The sequence below is a fragment of the Symsagittifera roscoffensis genome, chromosome 1, assembly GCF_963678635.1.
Source record: "Symsagittifera roscoffensis chromosome 1, txSymRosc1.1, whole genome shotgun sequence".
Classification (NCBI taxonomy): domain Eukaryota; kingdom Metazoa; phylum Xenacoelomorpha; order Acoela; family Convolutidae; genus Symsagittifera; species Symsagittifera roscoffensis.
Genome location: NC_087062.1, coordinates 40,785,469 through 40,791,468, shown reverse-complemented (window position 1 = coordinate 40,791,468; position 6,000 = coordinate 40,785,469). Strand labels below are relative to the sequence as shown.

At 42.1% G+C, this 6,000-nt stretch overlaps 1 protein-coding gene across 1 annotated transcript in view; it reads left to right on the top strand.

Moving 5' to 3' along the window:
- Positions 1–6,000, top strand: part of LOC134844386 (cytoplasmic dynein 2 heavy chain 1-like) — a 495,494-nt gene that overhangs the window by 182,703 nt on the left and 306,791 nt on the right. The window lies entirely within an intron of this gene.

Genomic DNA, 6,000 nt, shown 5'->3' with positions numbered 1-6,000 from the left:
CCTTATCTAGAAAATTCCCAGGATTTTGACTGGATAACATTACAAGTCCAAACTGTGCACTGGATAGGAGCACAATGTAACATTCGCCCGGAAGATACATATCGACGGAAAACAAAACTAAGTCTTAAGACGACTGGCTAACGTCTAAACAGAGCTTTGCATGCTTTTCACCGTATCTACCAAGCCAGTACTTTCGGTGGTCTTTTCTAACATCGGGTCGACAAAAACGTTACTGCTTCCGGCTTCGGTCAAAACACTCAAATTAACTAGATTACATGCAGAAATAGTGAGCTCATGGCTGGGTCTCAGTATCCCCAGACCACGAGGTCACTCCTAAAAACAGGGCTACTACTATTGATTATATTACTATTGTTTTTGTTCAGTAGATAAAAATCATCATCTCCATCGAAGATGGATCAACCCTTTCCCCCAACTCCTAGCTTCTCATCCTTATCAAAATGAATCCAGATTTTAATTAAATTCAAATCAGGACATGACAAGAAGCTAAAAGTCTATATAACAGGCTAAAAGTTACAGTCCCGAAACCCTTCCGGATTCTTGAATCCACTGAATCAAGCTCGCTAATCTTGACTTCCTCTTAATCCGGAAGGCTGTCCTCCACCCTTCACCGTTGTCTGCAACGGCCCTGCAACTATTGTAGCGACACAATAGTTGCAACTCGGAGTGTTCACTGCTATTTCTGCAATCGGCTATTGTTTTTTCTCACAATTTTTGTACTTTTCATCCGCGCAACTTATGTTGTTGTGTTTTTCTTTTACTTCTTTGCCAAAATGGCCGTTTCTGACGTTTCTCAGAAATGTTACGTCATCACTTCGAATTTTTAAAATTTTAAAATACCAGAATATTCTAGCCCTCACCGTTTGGCCAATCGTTCCAATAACGTTCTTAATTCTTAATAATCATCAATCCGGAAGGCTCGCTGCTGAAAATTCGAATTCTGCAGAGATTGCATTTTTCACATTCTGGTCGAATGTCACATACTCCCCGGACAGTCCGGTCAATGTCCTCCTTGAATCACGCAATGTTCGTAAAATGGTTACAGTGTCATCGAACAGAATTTAAAACATGCACGAAATTACTTTTATCCACGTCACATCGACTCACTGCAGAATATAAATGGCATCATACTACATCACTATAGCCTTCAAATTATTTCATTAATCTGCATATTGAGGATATGACCTAAGATAAAAGTGTTCACTCGGAGTGTTCACTGCTATTTCTGCAATCGGCTATTGTTTTTCTCACAATTTTTGTACTTTTCATCCGCGCAACTTATGTTGTTGTGTTTTTCTTTTACTTCTTTGCCAAAATGGCCGTTTCTGACGTTTCTCAGAAATGTTACGTCATCACTTCGAATTTTTAAAATTTTAAAATACCAGAATATTCTAGCCCTCACCGTTTGGCCAATCGTTCCAATAACGTTCTTAATTCTTAATAATCATCAATCCGGAAGGCTCGCTGCTAAAAATTCGAATTCTGCAGAGATTGCATTTTTCACATTCTGGTCGAATGTCACATACTCCCCGGACAGTCCGGTCAATGTCCTCTTTGAATCACGCAATGTTCGTAAAATGGTTACAGTGTCATCGAACAGAATTTAAAAAATGCACGAAATTACTTTTATCCACGTCACATCGACTCACTGCAGAATATAAATGGCATCATACTACATCACTATAGCCTTCAAATTATTTCATTAATCTGCATATTGAGGATATGACCTAAGATAAAAGTGTTCACTCGGAGTGTTCACTGCTATTTCTGCAATCGGCTATTGTTTTTTTCTCACAATTTTTGTACTTTTCATCCGCGCAACTTATGTTGTTGTGTTTTTCTTTTACTTCTTTGCCAAAATGGCCGTTTCTGACGTTTCTCAGAAATGTTACGTCATCACTTCGAATTTTTAAAATTTTAAAATACCAGAATATTCTAGCCCTCACCGTTTGGCCAATCGTTCCAATAACGTTCTTAATTCTTAATAATCATCAATCCGGAAGGCTCGCTGCTAAAAATTCGAATTCTGCAGAGATTGCATTTTTCACATTCTGGTCGAATGTCACATACTCCCCGGACAGTCCGGTCAATGTCCTCCTTGAATCACGCAATGTTCGTAAAATGGTTACAGTGTCATCGAACAGAATTTAAAAAATGCACGAAATTACTTTTATCCACGTCACATCGACTCACTGCAGAATATAAATGGCATCATACTACATCACTATAGCCTTCAAATTATTTCATTAATCTGCATATTGAGGATATGACCTAAGATAAAAACATATTTTCTGACTTCCAGTGTCAATGTCCCGATTAAAACTTTTTCTCTTAGATTTAAAAGGTGTTGGCTTGCAGGACAGTCCTGCCAACCAACAAGCTAAAATTATCCTACTTTGCTTCTTCCCTTCGGAAACCTTGCTTGTTATTGTCCTGAATATTAAAACTAAGAAACTTTGTGGTTAGAAAGAACAATGAAACAATCTCCCTCTTCGAGAGATTACTCAAGCCTTCCATGTCACCACAAAGTGATCAGTTCTCCTAGCTGGTTAAAAACAGTCATGTAGGCTGGAATATTTAAATATACTCCTTCACTTAAGCCTTCCTAAATAAATAGTAAGTGAGTGTCTCTAAAGCCACTTCAACTAAAATCAGAATGCAAATTTACAAATGCAACAATTTCAAAACTCAACTTAATGTTTCAGTTTTCAATTACAACTTGGTTGCTTGGTTTCTCACTTGAGTTTTTCACACACATAAAACAATTCTGAGTTTTAACTTTTCTTCATCACTCCTTTGTTTTCTTCTTTTTTTTGTCGTTTAGAAGTTCTAAAACTTCTAAATTCTTCTAATTTCATCTCTTTTTTCATCTTGTTTTTCGGTCATCCGTCAGTGTTCCATTTCTTCCTCCTGTGAGATACTGACTCTGCACTCTCAGTTTCTGTATCTTGTAACACGTCGTTAGCTATCCTGACGCTGCTGGAAGCCGTCCTCCAACACTTCTGCTCTTCCACCCTTTGTTTACAACAAGGTAGGGGATCCACGTTAGATTCTCTGTTCCTGCAGGAGCTGTTGTGGAGACACAACGTCACATTTCTCTCCAAATCCTCCTTTAACATCTCTGCCTTCTCCTCTCCACTACGTTCACTCGTCCTGGAAATTCTTTTCACAGCGGTGGTCACTGCGTTCCGATGAGTCACGAGAGCTCGCTTGAAAGCTCCTGCTCCAATGTCCAGCTGATATTCACTGTACACCCTGCCGTGCTTCGACATATGCTTTTTCGCATACTCGTACAACCATGCAGTCATGTTAGCTCTGAACCATGGCATCAATCGTTTCCTCGCCCATATCTTCTTCACTTCCATCGGAATGTTTAGAATTTTGCACATTGTCTCAAAAAGATCTAAATCTTTTAGACAATCTAACTTCCGCAACTGTTCTCTCGTCGGTGCCTCCTGTCTGTTATTTTCTCTCACATGAGCTTGCAGCCATCGTATCGCCATCATAACTCCCACTATCACTATCGTTACGGGCTGTGATGAATCTGGTAAACCCATGGAGAGCAGCTCTCCAGAGTCCCAGATCAACATCAGATTACTACGCTTGGGATACCACCAGGTCTGCAGCAAGCAGTGGCAAGGAAACTCGTCATGCGTCAACATGATGCTCCTCCAATTACGTTTTCCCAAAGCTTCCAGCAATGGTTCCACTTCCATCATCACTCGGTGGACTTCATCATTCTCGTCTACTGCATTGTATTCTGTGACAGTTGATCCTCTCTGTTTCTGTCTCTCAAAGTCACTGAAGTTCCCACTCACATATCCCATGAACTTCTTTCCTAGTATCGACTCCAATTCTTCTTTGGTTCTCTCTGGAACTGCTGAGAACATCTTACATAGTAACTCGTAAGACTTCTCGGACATTCTCGCCAATCTTACACACTTCGGCACTGAGAAGGCTTGATCCACGATCGTTCTTGTACTCTTCACGTCCACAGCCACGAAATGTACAGGGTATCTGCTCCTGCACAATGGAGCCAACGTTGAACCCACCAAATATCGTGCTCCTGATGGTCTACAATAAGTCTCGCTGTGTCTGATGTTCATTTCTGTCTCGATTGCTTCCCTCCATTTCCCTATGTATTTCTGTTCAGTCTGCAGAACTCCTGGGAATACTTCTACACTGATGGCTGTGACCACCTCATGTTTCTGTTCCAGATTCAATAGTGACTCTAAAGAACCAAACATGCTGTAGAATCCTAGTGCAGTCACTAGATTCACATCGGTTCCTCCATGGCAATCTGCTATCAGTTCCGTTTCTGTTCTAGCTTTCATCACTACATTTCCAAACAATACCGTCAATTGCTTGTGTTGTTTCTCCAGGGTCTTCACACAGTCCAAACCTCCACAAACGTGACCCTCCAGTCCACAGACTTCCGCCAGACAGCTACCAGGTTTGACCCAGTCTTCTGGTCCCCAGCCAGGCAACTCCGATTTATCTTCTCCGTTGCTCTTAGAGGCTGTTATCATCACATTATATATGATGTTGAGGTCACGCAGGTTACAGTCTGCATTCAGTTCCCTCTGTACGTCTTGTGTCGCCCGTAAAATTGAGTCAGCGTTGGGACTAGGACACCATTATGGCCTCATCAATTCCCACACTGTCATCAAGCTCGTTCTCAGTAATTCATCTGAGAATCCCAACCCAAACTCCACTCTTTTGTCGGATTTTGGTACTGAAGATGCAGTCACCTCTTCTTCCAAGACCAGTCCCAATTTGGCCTGTGGATTGTTAACGCTCTTAATCGTTACGATTCTGGACGTCCAGAATCTTAGCAACACCGCCTGCTCATAATCGAAGAAGCAATCGCGTATGTCTTCACTCAGGAAAGGATTGTACGCGATCCCTATGATCCCGGATACGTAGCCATACGATTTCTTCTTGATCGGTCCACAGTATTCACTGGATTTCGGCAATGCTCCCATAGATTCTTTAGTGAGTCTCAGTTCCTTGTTTGAGAATCTCCTGATTTCGTCTATCTTTTTCATGGGTTCTAACTCCTCAGGTTCTCTCATGTTCACCCTCATCGGTTTACTTTGCTGCATATCCAGCAGTGCTAGCAAGAATAAGGCTTTCGTTCGCTCATCGCCTTCCCTCAACATTCTAACACAAGTGTTTAATGCAGGTACTGATATCTGCTCTATCAGGAATCGAATGAAACAGAGAGCGTCTCTCCGCTTCGCACACGCTACTGCGGCTCCCTCCTGGACTATCAGATCCCTCAGGTTCGTCATAAGGAAAACCTTTTCCTCTTTTGATCTCTTCCTTTCTTCTGAGTCATATTCTTTGCGAGTCAGTCCCATCATGCACCAGGCGAACTGGAGCTGTAACTCTGTTCTTACATAAGGTACTGCCACGAGAGCATGTATTCTTGGCGTAGTCCTCATTTCTTCTTCGAAATACCTCAACACTACTGCTTTCCATGGAAGGCTCACTAACTGCTCGATCGTTTCCGCCTGTATGTCAGACGACGCCAAAGTCCCGTACGCCTTCTGCTTGAGGATGGTGCCTTGCAACATCGTTTCCAGATAACCCTCCATGGCTTTTTCGTCTTCCAGGGCCATTACATACCCTCTAGCCGAGTTTCGGTATTCCAACACCTCCATGTATCCACCGGTGGGTTCATCTATCGACAAAGTCTCCGACACTGTCAGTCGGTTGTATTCCACTGGTGTTAGTTGTCCTGCGACACTTCCCTTTCCATGATTCATGGGAGATGGCTTGAAGTCTTTCATTTTGCTCTCTCCACATTGGCTGAGTATTTCCATTTCTAAGGTTGCTCCAGTCAGAGTGCGGTCACTACTTTTGGATTTATAACCGGTTGACTTTATCCCCGCCATGAGAATGGGTGGCACCATCGCTATATCAGTTAACATTCCATCTGTGCCAGACAATTAATAATCACCTTGCCCCAAATCCATG